We start from the raw sequence: 16,558 nt of genomic DNA, 5'->3' as shown, positions 1-16,558 counted from the left end.
TGGTTGTGAGCCACCATATGGTTGCCGGGATCCGAACTCAGGACCTTTGGAAGAGCAGTCAGTGCTCTTACCTGCTGAACTATCTTGCCAGACCCTAGTATTAAATTCTTCAAAACAAAGAGGAGGAACTTGAGTCTAGCAGTAATTCGAACACTTGGAGATAGACATGAGTTCAAGGTCATCCTTGGGTACATAGTAAGTTTGAGGCAAACCTGGGTTATGGGAGATCCTCTCTTGATTTTTTTATTTTAAATAAAAAATGAAGTTAAAGGAAGAGAGAGAGGAGGGTGGATGGGGTTAATATGGAGTGTAAATAAATAAATAAAATTTTTTAAAAAGGAAGAGAGGGAGAGAAAAAAGAAGACAGGGACAAACGAGACAGGGTTGGGAATTAACTCCTGCTTTGCCAAGTATGAGAAGCAGGTCAGGTTTCTTAGGCCTCAGTCTGTGAGTCCATAGTAAGGAAACACATACCCTAAAATTTGAGTAATACCAAGATTAGCATGGGCCCTGAGCATGGGTAATACACAAATTTGTGAATCACTCCATTTTTTTAAAGATCTGTACCAGCTCTACATGTTAGTGTTACGTGCTTTTTTCTTTCCCAAATTGAGAATTAATTCTGATGACTCAAATGAAAATGTTGGTGTTTTGGGGTAATGCTAAAGTTTTTCTGGGTCACTAGCTATTCAGTTAGCAGATCTAGCTAGAAAGGCTATATCCACCCTTCAAAAGTCTATTTTAAATTTGACCATGAAATGTGTCAACTTTAAAAAGAAACCCCCTACCATGAAGTCTGTTCTTTTTTTTTTTTTACCATGACCACCCCTCCATTTGGCCTCTCTTCAGCTCCTGACACTGGCACCATCCTAAGAATTAAAAGTTGGCCTCAAGGCATACTGGGAAAGGAGTGTGAGTGCAGCCACGTGCAGCCCGCTGCCCTGATAGCTAGCAGCTTCCAGGACCAGCAGCCAGAGCAGAATGCAGCTCATCTTCTGTGCTCAGTAAGCAGGTAGGGTCTCGGCTTCTCATCCTAAAGTCTGAAAGGCTGGGCATTTTTGACCATCCATCCTCATTACTGGGACTAGGAGCAGAGATTGATGAAAAGCACCTGTCCTCTCCGGTTTATTCTTCTTCCAGGTTGGCAAACTCAGGGTGTGAGTGGTGCCTTCCACTCCCTGGGCCATTGCTATACAGCCATGGCTCCCCACTTTCCTAGCGCAGCCACCCTCAGTTCCTGTGGTATGATGACCCCTACCATAAAACCACTCCATTGCTACTTTATAACTGAAATCTTGCTACTGTTAAGAATTGTAATGTAGGGCTGGAGAGATGGCTCAGAGGTTAAGAGTACTAACTGTTCTTCTGAAGGTCCTGAGTTCAATCCCAGCAACCACATGGTAGCTCACAACCATCTGTAATGAGATCTGATGCCCTCTTCTGGTGCGTCTGAAGACAGCTACAGCATACTTACATATAATAATAAATAAACCCTTGGGCTGGAGCAAACAGAGGTCCTGACTTCAATTCCCAGCAACCACATGATGGCTCACAACCATCTGTACAGCTACAGTATACTCATATACATAAAATAAATAAATCTTTTTAAAAAATAAAAAAGAATCGTAATGTAAATATCAGATGTGCAGGGTATCTGATATGGGACCCCCCCAAAGGGGTCTCAACACACAGACTGAGTTCCTGCAGCTGTACTGCCACCTGCCAGCTGGCATGCTGCTCCAGCACTCGGCCAACAGATTGGGTGCCAAGGACACCACCTGAAGACAGGGCTGGCTTCCAACTGCTGCCGTATAGACCCAGGGGTTGCTATTTTGTTGAGACTGCATTCTACAACAAGCGCCAGGCAGAGATGTGAGCTAAGAGGTGATCCACCAGGAAAAAACATGAACCAGAGATGAACTGGAGCATCTGTTTCCTCTATGGTGCCCTTCAGAAACCCTGGCGGAAGCCGGGCAGTGGTGGTGCATGCCTTTAATCCCAGCACTTGGGAAGCAGAGACAGGTGGGTTTTTGAGTTCAAGGTCAGCCTGGTTTACAGAGTGAGTGAGCTCCAGGACAGCCAGGGCTATACAGAGAAACCCTGTCTCAAAAAACAAAAACAAAACAAACAAACAAAAAATGCCTAGCAGAATTTGCAGTCCAAATGCAGATATCCAGGTAATTCAGCGGAGGAGGGGCGGGGCAGCCATACACACTGTCAGTGTCTGGGGTAACATGGCTTCATGTCTTATTCTCTGTGCACATAGGATCAAGGAACATTTACAGTCATTTCTAGCCATTCCACGATCCCGCACACTGTGTATGTGTGTGTGTGTGTCCAAAATGTTTCCCTGCTGTCTGTATAAGCCAAAAATGAACCCCAGGTGTTATTCCTCATGTGCTAGTGCTTTGGTTTGGTTTGGTTTTTTTGCGACAGGGTTTCTCTGTGTATCTCTGGCTGTTCTGAAACTCACTCTATGGACCAGGACTCAGAGATCCACTGGCCTCTACTGCCCAAGTTCTGGGATTAAAGGTATGTGCCACTGTCACTCAGCCTCCTTTTGTCTTTTGAGAAGGGTCTCTCACTGGTCTGGGGCTTGCCAAGTAGGCTAGACTTGCTGGCAGAGATCCTCAGGGCTCCGCCTGTGTCTGCCTACCTGTGCTGGGATGACAGTCATGTGCCACTACCTTCGTTTTGTTTGTTTGTTTGTTTTTAAAGATTTATTTATTATTACATGTAAATACACTGTAGCTGTCCTCAGACACACCAGGAGAGGGCATCAGATCTCATTCCAGATGATTGTGAGCCACCATGTTGTTGCTGGGATCTGAACTTATGACCTCTGGAAGAGCAGTTGGAGCTCTTAACCACTGAGCCATCTCATCAGCCCTACCTTGTTGTTTAACATGAATTCTGGGGATCAAACGTAAGTCCTGGGACAAGTTCATTACACACTGCACTATCCTCTCCTCTGCCTTCAGTTTCACTGATGAAAACAGATTTCTAAGATCAATCATGCATTAAAGCACCCTGGATTCCCATAAAGCCCACCTCTGATGCTCAAGGTGCCTATCTGAAGCTCTTAGCCGTCAGATGATGAGGGAAATTCTGTTTCTAGCTTAGGGCCTTGTGGGTGGGATGTTGGCTATCCTGTCTTTGCTTGCACATTTCTGATGAGTGTCATGGGCTTAGCTCAATCAAACAACCATACATGTGATATTGTATTATAAATGCTGAATTAAAAATATATTATAAGCTAGGCAGTGCTGGTGCACACCTTTAATCCCAACACTCGGGAGGCAGAGGCAGGTGGATCTCTGACTTCAAGGCCAGCTTGGTCTATATAGTGAGTTCCAGAACAGCCAAGGGTACACAAAGAAACCCTGTCTCATAACAAAACAAAACCAAAATAAATGAATAATAAGTAAAAGTCACCGCAGCATAAAGCATGAACTTGGTGTCAACTGGGCTCCCACCGATCTGATTTTATCCTTATGCTACAAGGAGAAAAGCTCAAACTAGTCCAAACTATTACCTGGTGTATAAAATCAGAGAAGAAAATGATTTGTTTACAATGAGAATGAACTTTCCTACCACTTTAAGATTAATGGGATAAACATATTTCTCCTTAGATACAACTTTAAGGGGAAATTATCATTTAGACTTGTTGAACATTGATTTAGGAAATAGAACAGCTTCAGCTGGCTGAACGGCAGCTTTAGAGACCTGCTGGAAATAGATGACTGGGAACCCGGGGCGCTTACTCCTCCCTGAGCTCAGGTGGATGGCACTGAATTCTGACCTTCATGCTTTGGTGACCTTTCTGTCCACATATCAGGGCCATCACTCAGGGATACTGCATAATTTGTGATAGTTCTTGTTTATTAAAGCTCTGTGATGTTCTAGTCTGGACTTAAAAATAGCCCCTTGTTCACCATGCAGATTTGTAGTACAGTCTAACTCTTTCGTGGCACATTGAGATGAGATGGTTCACCCCGCTCACTTCTATCATAGTTACTGAAATGTCGGGGGTTCACGAGGCAGTGTTCTTTTGACTATATGGTCTGGTAAAGTGACTCAGAATGGGTGACATTTCTGGTTCTAAAGGCTCATGTAGCTGGTCCCATGGGCTTTGCTGCTCTTTGTTTTCAAATATCTGCTGCCGTGTGGTGGCTGCTGCTGGCTCTGGGTGCCCAGCCTCCCAATTCCAAGTCCAGTTAAAGAGTTTTATCAGTACTACAGGAAAATCTTCTATAGTGAAGGATCATTGGCACAGCTTGGCTTGTGTCCTTCCTGGATGATTCATGATGCTGAGGATGACTGAATGTATACTTTGTCTAGACCTTGAAGATACTGCTGTATCTGAGATCTGGCTTTGATGTATGGATTGAGAGTGACTGGAAGGCAATGACGGCTGTCAGAAGAGGCTGTGCAAAGTCCATGTAGATAAAAACCTCTGGATTTTACTAGAGAGGCAACTTTAGTTCCCTCATCTCCATGTCTTTGGGGGAATGTAGTGGGCAATGTCTGATTATAACACATATGGCTAAAGCTGATGGTGTGGATGCTATGATGTGTAACCACTGCCCTCCAGGAGCTCATTCTAAGAGAACACACATGTATTCAGATAACCTTGGCATGAAGTATGTAAGTCTAATGCAATAATGTAGAGATGGGACTCATCTTCAGTTCAGAGGACAGAGGACCCTGTTATCCAAAAACAGAGGGAAGGCTTTGGGTTGCACACAGCCTTGAAGGGCAGGCAGGGTTTTGGTGGGTGAGGATGTAGGACCGAGGCAGCAGTTTCAGCCAATACTGTGTGATTTTTAAAAAGAGAAGGGAGCTGGTGGTAGTGGTACTTATAACCCTGGGCACTCAAGATGTCAGGAGGATTAAAAGCTTGAGACTGGAGATGAGATGAGAGAAAGGTTGCTTTGGCTGTGTGGGAAGGAGGGAACAGTATTGCCACGTCAGTTTAAACAGTGGGCATGTGGTAGCTTTGGGCAGCATACACAGTAGAGGTGTTTGTGTGTGTGTGTGCGTGTGTGTTTATGTGTGTGTAAGTGTGTTTATGAGTGTGTATTGTGTGTCAATGTCTGTGTATGTGTGTTTATGTGTGTGTATGTGTGTGTTTATGTCTGTGTGTGTATATGTGTGTGTTTGTTTGTGTATGTATGTGTATAAGTGTGCATATGTGTGTACATGTGTATGTGTATGTGGGGGTATGTATGTGTGTGTATGTGTATGTGAGGGCCCTCTGGTAGGGAGGGTGGCCAAGTTCTAGAGCTCTAACAGTCTCTCCAAGCCTTTTAAAGAGTGGCCCAACATCTGGGCTTCTGAACTGGTTCTGCAGAATCAGGATCCTTGAAAAATAAATCATGTGCTTTCTATCTTGGGCAAAGTCAGGCCCATGGTCAGCTCCATTTACATTTGCAGATTACTTAAAAACCCTAGATCTCACCCATCCTGAAACTCTTTACGCTATTGTGCCTTACCCTCATGGCCTAGGCTGGAGTCAGAGCCCAGAAGTCCCCGCCCCTCGTCGAGAAGGGCAGAGCTGAGTGTACAGAGCTGAGTCCAGGAGTCTCCGACCCCCACCATCATTCCTGGTATGAGGAGACAGGGAGAAACCAGAAAAAGAGAATTTCTAACTTTGTTTAGAAGAAGCCAGACTGCGTGACATTTGGCAGCAAATCATCTCCATCTAACAGGCACGGTGAGAGACTGGGGGCCCGTCAAGTCTTCAAAGCACTGAGTGGGTTCACATTCCACATGAAGAAATATTTCAGTTTGATGTGTCCCCCCCCCCCCCAAGACATGGTTTCTAAGTGTAGCAGACTTGGCTGTCTGGAATTTACTCTGTTAGATCAGGCTGGCTTCAAACTCAACAGAGATCTGCTTGCCTCTGCATCCCAAAGACTGGAATTAAAGGTGTGCACCACCACCACCTGGCTGATTGTATCTACAATGCCCAGGGATTATTTATTTACTTACTCCTTGGCAACAGGGTCTGTATTGTGCGGCACAGCCACTATTACTGGAAATGAGTGTTCAGGCCTGGGCACGGGTGTCTACAGTTCTCTGTACGTTTAGAGAACGAGTCAGAACTTTTAGAAATGATGACAGTGGATGTTGCCACCACTCCTTTTACTCAAAATAAGTAAATGATCAACTCATTTAAAACTTCTGCTCTATGGGAAATTGAAAAGCCAGCGTAGTCCGAGGGTGGGGGTGGGAGGTGGGGGATGGGGACGTCGGGTGGGGTGAGGGCATCAGCATCGTTTTCTTCTCAGTTTATCAGTGTAGGTGACTCTTGCCTGAAAGACAGGCGAGGCTGCAGCATCCCGTTGGTGTGCTCTCCGCAGTCCTCCCATAGCGCTCTGCCTGCCCCCTCCTTAGGTGAGCTCCATGGAGTTGTCTTCCTACAGTGAGAATCCCTGACGGGTCTGCACTTACCTAGAGCCCAGGTCCCCAGGGCTGAACTGCCTGGGTATTGCCTAGGAGACAGGTTTGTGAAATCTGAGCAGCCTCCTATTGTGTTCCCGCTATTTCTCATGGTCCAGCCTCTGGCTGCTTGCTTCGGGGCAGGCAGACTGGATCTTTAGCTAACAAGCCTTAGGACTGTGTTTAATTTTAATCACATGGTCTAGATGAGCTTTAACCAGACCTCTCTGCAGCCCAGGACGGCTTTGAATTCCCGACCCTCCTGCCTCGGCCGCGGGAATCCCAGGAGTGCACTACGACAAGTTAGGAATTTACAGAAATCTGTTTGATTAGCCGGCTCCTCTTCTTCCCTGGCACACTTCCTCCCCTTCCTGGGCAGGCAGTTTTCCTTCCTTGTGGCGTTTGCTGTCGGTTTTCGAGCCGCGGTCGGCCAGCAGGGTGACTTTCCTTCCAGTGTGTCTTGGTGCTGAGCTCTTTCTGCTTCCTGGCTCTGCAGATGCGCCTTCTGGAATGTCTTGGCTTCCTGTCAGAAACGCCAGCTCTTCCCCGCCTCTGGTTAAACACACTGTTTCCGGGGGCAGTGCCCTTTACTTTTGTAACCTTTTGGTCGGCTAGCTTCAAATTCCACAGGGGATTTTACTGGCAGTCAGGTCGCAGCGGAGCCCTGAAGCTAGAAGGTGCCTTAGTCATGTTTCCATTGTGGGCTGCAGTGGACAAAGTTTTTAAAAATGGGCATTTGAAGAAACTTGTAAGGTTTCTCATTGCGTGTTCAAAGAACCACATTCCAGCAGCCCACTTCCGTGTGCCAGCCCGCCTTTTAACGCTTTTCTCCTACCTAGCTGCTTTCTTTAGCTTCGTCTGTGCTTCACTCCGCCTCACCACCTCCTGGCCTTTGCATAAGCTGCTGCCTCCACAGACAGCCTCTCCCGGTATCCCATCCCCGCCTCCCCACTTGTATGGCTGACACCAGTTCAACCTATACCCATAGCATTCATGTGTACTCCAAAAGCATTCTAGATCCTTCTCTAACAGACTTAACCTCTATTTTTTGCAATTTAAGAACCATCATTTTGTTGGTTAAAATTATATCGAGAAATAGACCCCCCCATTTTAAGTGAAATGAAGGAAGTGAATAAGCCATTGAATGGCTTTTAATATTCCCACAGAGTTGTAAAATCATCCCCACAATCAATTCTAGAATATTTGTATTGCCCTTCAAGGCAGCCTCGAACTGGTTAGCTCCCGTACACTGATCTATCTTCCCAGCCGAGTGTCCATTAAACTACTCTCTGTAGATGTATGCATTTAGGATTCTTCGTGTAAATGGAATCTTGGGTGGTGGTTGTGGGCACTGGAGAGATGGCTCAGTGGTTAAGAGCACTGGCTGCTCTTCCAGAAGTCCCGAGTTCAATTCCCTGCAACCACATGGTGGCTCACAACCATCTGCAATGTGATCTGGTTTCCTCTTCTGGTGTGCATGAAAACAGAGCACTTGTATAAGAAAATAAATAAGTAAGTCTTTTTTTTAAAAAAAATGATAAAAATAAGTGGAATCATGTGTGTATGACCAGTAGAGGCTGAGTTCTTTCACTTAACACAATTGATTCCAAGATATTGTACACCTATGTTGAAACATGTATTAGCAGGAGTCCATTCAAGAGCACCATTAAAAACATTTTAGCATCTCGGATGTAAAGATGTATCTTCAAGTCAGTGGTATGCATAGTTTAATTAACAGCATTTTTTTTCTTTCTTAGTCATACTTAGAATAATGCTTTCCCTTCCCATTGATGGTGTCGGAAGCTGAAACATACAGATTAAGCAGTAACTCTCCATTCTTCAGTTGGCACCTGGAAGCCTGTGAGCTTGCGCACAGGTAGGACTTAGAAGACCGGAGCCTGAATGTGGAGCCCTGCACCTGACCTTTCCTTTATCAGGAGCTTAATCACAGCTTTGTAAGCTTATTGAAAAGCCAGACCTCAGGAGGGTCTGGCATCCCTTTATTCTCCTCAGCCCTTATCTCCTCAGCCCTTATTTCCACTGAGCGAACTATAGTTAGCCAGCAAATATTTTTGTCAAGGCTCACTCTTTGTCCCTTAAGAGCTCACAGCAGGGGCTGGAGAGACGGCTCCCTGGTTAAGAGCACTGGCTGCTCTTCCAAAAGTCCTGAGTTCAATTCCCAGCAACCACATGGTGGCTCATGACCACCTGTAATGGGATCTGATGCCCTCTTCTGGTGTGTCATCGAGAGTCCACAGCGTATCTGGAAAGACGAGGCACTGAAGGATAATTATTCCAGATGACCCAGCAGTATCACTTCTGAGGATATTACCTCCAAAGAACTGAAAGATGGACACTCATATTTGTAAACCAATGTTCGTTACAAAATAGTTCATAGTAGTAAAAAGTGAAAACAACCCAAATGCTTGAAGAAGGATGTTGGGAGAATTGTATTACACACATGCAATAAAATATTATTCAGCCTTCAGAAGGAATGACACTCTGATTCATGCTACAATACAAAAGAAGTTTCGCTGTATAGACTATCCTCTGAGCCACAAGGCTGCCATCTTCAGGAGTTTGCTCTCTTCCCAAAAGATTGCCCCAGCTGGGTGCGCTGCCTGGGGAGGATCAGGGGACTGTCACCTGAGTATCCAGTCATCTCTCCCAATCAGTCACAAGGAATTCTGCCCTAATTGCACATGGCCTTGGGGTCTCAGGGAGTGGGTAGAGTATATAGGTGAGGAAGGAGTAGGGGAAGGTGCGCCAGCCACAGCCTTGGGGACGTCACCATCCATATCGGGTGGTTGCCTTAAGGTCGCCCACACTACAGTCCACAACCCCACACCCACGCTCTGTATATAAGCCGAATAAACTCACTGCTTCCTCAGGGTGACGTTGGGCAGAACTGTACTTTGTCCTTGGGGTCCTATAAGAAAGGGGGTAGATAGATAGATGTTGCCTACTCTCCCCCTCCCCCAAAGGGGTGAAAATCTCACATCAAACTTGAAGATCCGTTATAAGGTGGTTCAAGTGGTCAAATGTGCAGAGGCGGGGATTGGAAGGTTGCCTTCGAGAGGCCAACTGAAGGGAAGTTAGTGTTTAAGTACACAATTTCAGCCTGCAAGGTGAGAAGGTTCTGGAGATTAGAAGTGCTGATACCGATGTGTAACAATGTGAATGTGTCTGATGCCACCAAGCTGTGCAGTCATCTCTTTGTGTAAAGTCTCAGGGCTGGGAAATATATCTCAGTTGGTAGAGTACCTGCTTAGCATGCACAAAGCTCTAGGTTTGATCCCTGGCACCAAATAAAACTGGACATGGTGTTCATACCTCTAATCCTGGCACTTGGTAGGTGAAGACAGAAGGATCGGAGGTGCAGCAAGGTAAATTCAAGGCCAGCCTGGGTTACACGAGAACTTGACTTTAAAGAAAAAAATTGGATATGTTCCTGTAATACTTAGACTAGCCCTACACTCCTAGACTCAAGCTATCCCCCTGCCTCAGCTTCCTGAGTTACTGGGACTGGACCACAGGAACACCCAACTTGCATATATATATATATATATATATTATATATATATATATATATATATATATAATTAAAAATAGTTAACGTAACAAATTAGTGATACAGATCTCTCTCTCTCTCTCTCTCTCTCTCTCTCTCTCACACACACACACACACACACACACACAAAGAGAGGGGGGCTAACAAGAGGCTATTAGAGTAGATAGAGGCACCTTCTTGGGACAATTGTGTCTGCTCCTGTTCGGTGGCTGGTATAATTTTTGCATCCCTCCTGGTCTTTATCAGCCCTCCCTTCTGGATCCTCAGCACTGGGCTGTGCGAAATCCTGGAGGCAGGAAGAATGTGGTGTGGCAGCTTGTTCATGAGGGCTGTAAGCTATGCAAGCTGCTGAGGTCTGGACAGGACAAAGTGCAGGCAGTCTAGGGCTCTGGAATGCGGGCCTGGAGAATCCGTAGCTATCTAGGTGACAGAGATGAAGAGAGATGGTGAGACTTGAGAACACTTTAGGCTGCATACAACCGAACCCAGTGACCCACGGGAAGAGCGACATGAATTTGCTGCACCCAAGGAGGCCCCAGGTTTCTGGATTGAGGGACTAGCTGCGTGCGAGGAGATGTGGGTGGGAGGAGACGTGGGCCGGAGGAGGATGAGTGTGCTTGCAGGGAGATGAATTCTACTTCCTATTTTCAGATCTGCTGAGTCAAAGGGGCTTGCCATATAGCTAAGCAGCCAGCTACACGAAGAAAATATCAGCTTCAATTTTATTCATAGCCTCTGAAGGAGTCACTAGGAAAGCAGACTGAGTTTTTTTTCTCTCTCAAAAGACTTGTTCTTCAGCCTTCCAAAGAGTGTATAGGACCAGATGTGCCACTTGCGTAATCCTGGCGGCTCCCTGTGCGCAGCCCACTTCCTGTTTATTTTCATCAAGGGACCCACGCTCCTCCGCTCCTTCCTCTCCGTTCTTATTTGGGAATTCACTGATTGGGACCCAGAACCAGTTACTCGGTCTCCCCAGTAGGAAGCCAAGCTGTGGTCTTCGAGGCTTAAAGAAAAGACTAAGATACTTGAGCCGTGGAGCAGAGTTCTCAGCCTGTGAGTTGGGACCACTTTGCGGGTGGAGCGACCCTTTCACAGTGGCTGCACATTCCGAATATCGGATATTTACAATCCGATTCACAACAGTAGCAAAATTACAGCTGTGAAGTAGCAACTAAAATAATTTTATGATCGGGATCACCACAATACGAGGAACCGGATTAAGGGTCACAGCATTAAAAGGAATGAGAACTATTGCTGTAGAGAGTTATAAAATACACCCCAGCCTTCCTGTGGCTGAGGTGGCCTCTTGGATTCGAAGTTTTGACTTACCATCAGAAGGATTGTCACAGAAGAGACACATCATTGATTTCCTCTGTTGTTAGATGGTTTGTTTCTGCCCCACTCTAAATCTGTTATCTTCACTGCTGCATTTTTAAGACGTTATTTGGCAGGGTCTGGTTTAGCTTTGTAAGCTGGTCTGCCTATCTCTCCCAGCTCCCTGAGGCGGGAGGATAGACTCCATAAATCACCAGGCTCGCACCTAGGCCTTCCTCCTCCTGCCTGAACTGGGGCCATCTCTCTCCACAGGCCACTGTTGTTTTCCTTCCTTTTGGGACATGCAGTGGACAGGAGACTGGCAGGTTAGGACTTTGGAATTTGGTGGCAGCCCATTGCTTCTCAGGTCTGTGACAACAAAACCCCAGTGGTTGTCAGCTTGTTGTGCGATGTTGCAATAGATCAAGTTCTTCTATATTTGTTCTCATCTCCTCCCAGGACTTAGTTTCTTCATCTGTGAAGTGGGGACAGTGTAATCCATGTGTCTTTCCCACTTCATACACTCCTAAAGATCCTGGCTGACACACAGACAGCTCCTGAGGAGCCTTATTAAGATGGGTGGAATTAAACTGATATTCCTTTTTTTTTTTAGTCTGTTCCATATCCATGGTTTTTCTTGGAGAGTACTTACCAATCCCTATTTTGACAACCTGGGAGAATAGTAATTATAATAACACTACCATTTATTCAGACTTACTAGGGTACCTAAGGAGCACATTAGCAGTCTCATTTGGACAAGGCATGGTGGCCCATGCCTCTAACACCAACCAGAACTCTGAAGGTTGGAGAGGGGTGGGGGGATCTGAATTGAGGGCCAACTTGAGTTCTATAACCTACTCTAAGACTTTGTTATAGCCGGGCGGTGGTGGTTGCATGCCTTTAATCCCAGCACTTGGAGGCAGAAGCAGGCGGATTTCTGAGTTCAAGGCCAGCCTGGTCTACAGAGTGAGTTCCAGGACAGCCAGGGCCACAGAGGGAAACACTGTCTCAAAAAAACAAAACAAAACAAAACAAAACAAACAAAGACTTTGTTAAAATTAAGACAGAGTGCTTGCTAATCATGCACAAAGCTCCAGGTTGTCTTCCCAGTACCTCAAAAGGGGAAAAAAAGTCCCACTTGAGAAGTGGAAATAAATATACCATTTTTCAGATGGTTTACCAGCCCATAGGGGGTGGAAACTGACAGCTTTAATCCGCACAGTGCAGAATGGAAGAGACGAAAAGAGGTTTGAGGTGTGGCTCACTATCTCCTAGCATTTCTTTCTTTCCTGATCCGCCTGCCTCTGCTGCCCAAGTGCTAAGATTAAAGGCAGAGACCTCCAGCCAACACTGCCACCTCTGCCTGGCTGCCCCCTAGCATGCCCCTAGCATGTCAACGTGCCCTCTCTTTCCCCAACCCCTCTGCAAAAGCGTCTTTAGTTACAGGCTTTAAAAGTGTCTGAAAACTACCAAGTAAATAAGGGGAAAACCTCAGGCCAGTCACTCCTGTGGGAAGAGGAAGTGAGGGACAGAAAGGAACAGCAGGATTAACTGGTCAGAGGAACTCTGGAATGTGTGCTTTACCCCAGGCACCCCAGACGAGGTGACACATCCTGCAGTCTGCTTCCTGCAGAGGAGCCACTCTCCTACTTGACAGTGATGCCTTCCCCCTTAAGTCTTGCTCGGCTTGGGGGTTGGAGAGAGAGCTGCAGGGAGAGGGGGCCCAACAGGAAACGGGGAGGGGGAGGAAGACGACTCTGGAAGAAAAACATCTGGAATTCATCACTTGGGGATAAGCCTAGGAGGCCCAGCAGCCTTCTAGTCTTGCTTCTCAGTGTGTAACCACGTGAGCCAGCAGGCACAGCAGGCCTTGAAGATAGCCAGCAGAGATGGAGAGTCTCTCCCTGGGAGAGGAGAGCTGCTTCCAAGACTTAAAGAACTGTGGGAATGCAAGTTAGAAAAATAAAAGCACCCCTGATTATGTGGGACAGACTAGAGGAAGGTGTGGCCTGCACATGCATGGGCCCTTAAGAGCTCAGGGGATGGTGTGAACATAGGAGCTGACCAAAGGAGGCTTTTCCAACCCCGTTTGCACTGGGCTCTGCTTTCCAGAGGAGCACTAGGGAGAAAACATGAGGAAGAGCAAGAGCATCATCTTAAGAAGGTCTTCAAAGTACTCCGGGCTTGTTTTAGATTTGGGGAAAAAAGTTAGTTCTGGAATCATCTTGGGCTGTCCATGAACTCAGGAGAAGCTGTTTTGGAAATGTGATCATGTCATGTCATTTCCCTGCTTGGAAAACACCAGAAACTTCTGCTGGAAGGGTTCTTCTCACCAGCCTTCCTGACAGGTTCCTGTCTGAGCCTCCTATCCATCTCCCATCTGAAGGCTCCAGCTGTGTTAGCCCTTTCGCTTCCTTCAGGCTTCAGGTTCAGGCTCTTGTTTTTGCCTAGATGGTGTTTCTAGTGCCTAGATGAAACATGTGAGCCATCTATGTACAACGGGATAAGACTTAGCCATAAAAATAATAGGATCTTGTCATTGCCATCAGCATGTATCGAACTTGGAGGAAGTTATGATAAGTGAAATCAGCCAGACACAGACAAACAAGGGTTACCTGATGATGACACTCATCTGTAGGATATAAAAACTCTGACCTCATTGCAGTTCAGAACAGTATAGTGATTCCAAGGGGCTGGCATCAAATTGAGGAGGATAAAGCAGGTATCAATGGGTGTAGCCTTAAAGCAGATGGAAGAATCAGTTCTGGAAACTATAAGTAGGTGTCAAGATCTGTGCCCTACAAATAGGTACACATCAATTAGGAACAAAATTAAGGGTTGGATATGTTGTTGAGTAGACAGCGTGTTTAGCACATACAGTCTGTGGGTTCAACATCCAGTACCTCATTAACAAACCAAGGAACTTTCTGGCCTCAGAGCGTGGCTGTGCTCTTAAACTCCAGACTGTGGCTTATTTCTGAGCGCTGAAGTAATTCCGTTGGGACTTGGCTGTACTTGGGATCTTGAATGGGCCCTCAGACATGTGTTAAAGGCCTTGTCCCTGGATAGGGCTATCATGCAATGATGGACTCTTTAGGAGTCTACGTCTCATGGAAGGTATGGATGTGTGTCCTACCACCTCTTGTCTCTTTCTTTGCCTCCTGGCTGCTGTGACGTGAACTTCGCCCCCACAGGCCTACACCAAGAGCTCTGTCTTACAATAGGCCAACTGACTTTGTACTAGAATTCCAAAATTGTAAACTTGAACAAGCTTTTCTTTCCTGCTGTTTTCCTTGTGTTTTTAGGGACTGAGTCTGGGTTTTTGTTGTTGTTGTTTGTTTGTTTTTTTGTTTTTGTTTTTTTTTGTTGTTGTTTTTAAACCTGATTGGCCTGGAGTATTTTGTCACAGTGAAGAGAAACTGCCAAACACAACTCCTCTTAAAAATTTTATCTCAGGGGGCTAAAGAGATGGCTCAATGGTTAAGAGCACTGGCTGCTCTTTCAGAGGTCCTGAGTTCAATCCTAGTATCCATATAGTGGCTCATAACCATCTGTAATGGGATCCAATGCCCTCTTCTGGTGTGTCTGGAAACAGCTACAGTGTACTCATATACATAAAATAAATAAATAAATCTTTTTTTAAAAATTGTATCCCAGGGGGCTGGCGAGATGGCTCAGCAGGTAAGAGCACTGACTGCTCTTCCGAAGGTCCTGAGTTCGGATCCCAGCAACCACATGGTGGCTCACAACCACCCACAATGAGATCGGATGCCCTCTTCTGGTGCGTCTGACGACAGCTGCAGAAAATTACGCCAGAGCGAGTGGGGCGAAGCGAGCCTGAGCAGAGGTCCTGAGATCAACAGTAGCCACACACATGATCGAACACAGTCATCTGTACAGCTACAGTGTACTCATACACATAAAAATGAGATAAAATAATTCTTAAAAAAAAAAAAAATTGTATCCCAGACATTATAGAACACAGGACGAGTTATGTAGTGAGTATAGCTGTCGCTTTATATGTTCTGAGTAATATAAAATTAATTTCTCCAGTTTTGGCAGCCATTGGAGTTGATGACAGATAATCAGTCCATTCCCCCATCTCCACTTCGTCCTAATGAGAAGCTGCTTTTGACTGAAGCACGGAGGTGTAATTAAGGGTGTCTGATAAAAGTGGATTGCACCTGGCCTCAGGGAGATTGTTAACCAGCTCAGCAAATGTTAAGGGAAAATGTTAAGTATCGGAAAGCAGAAGAGAAGGAGGTTGGGAATTTGTGAAATGACCACAAGTCCTTAGTTTCCCATTCCCCTGTCCTTCCTGAGTGACTTGGCACCTTTTCCTGTGGTAGGGTGGAATCTATTTTTTCATCTCAAGGATCTACACTAGTTTTGTGACTTACTTTGGTTTTTGTTTTAGAGCCTTTGTGTGTGTGTGTGTGTGTTTGGTTTTTGTTTTATTGTTGTCTTGTTTTTAGACAGAGTCTTGCTATTTGTTCCAGGCTGGCCTTGAACCCACTATGTAGTAAGGCTGTCCTCAGGTTTCCAGTCCTCTTGTCTTAGCCTCAGGGCTGGGACTACGGCTGTGTGTGACCATATCCAGCCCTTGTGACTTGCTGTGACTGATGACGTGAGCAGCAGATGTGACATAGTCCTTGAAAGTGCCACACATCCAGGCTTGCCTTGTTCTTGGGAAGCCTTGACCTTGTTCAGGAGCTCGAGCAACTCTGCTGATAAGGAGGGAAGCCTGGCCCTGAGGTCCCACTGCCTCGCTGACCACATTCCAGCAGAGCCAGCAGGAATGTGGGTGAGGACCTCAGCTGATCTGCCAGCTGTGAGGAAGCCTCAATGAGATCAAGGGCAAGCTCAGAAGAGCCAAGCCATTTGACCTGCAAACTTCTGAGCAGCAAGCATGACTGGCATTCTAAGTTACCGAGGAGAATGGGAATAGGGATTGAAGTTAAGGAGGACCTAGGAGGAAGTGGGTGTGAAGTGAGGTGGGTAGGGGGTAGGGTTGCTCAGTGTCTTTCCTCCTTGGGTCTATGGCAGGCTAGGTCCCTGGTCCTCTATTCCTACATTTTGCAATAATACCAGAGTTTAGTTGACTCTAAGTAATTTGTTGGTTAAGAGAACTGACCCATTAGACCACAAGATAAGGCTCAGCAGTTGGTTATTAGCCTACAGCCTGCATGTCACCTGCTTTCATGGCATTACTAGAACAGGGTCCATGGT

The sequence above is a fragment of the Mastomys coucha genome, unplaced genomic scaffold (assembly GCF_008632895.1).
Source record: "Mastomys coucha isolate ucsf_1 unplaced genomic scaffold, UCSF_Mcou_1 pScaffold22, whole genome shotgun sequence".
Classification (NCBI taxonomy): Eukaryota; Metazoa; Chordata; class Mammalia; order Rodentia; family Muridae; genus Mastomys; species Mastomys coucha.
Note: the sequence above shows the minus strand (reverse complement) of the source record.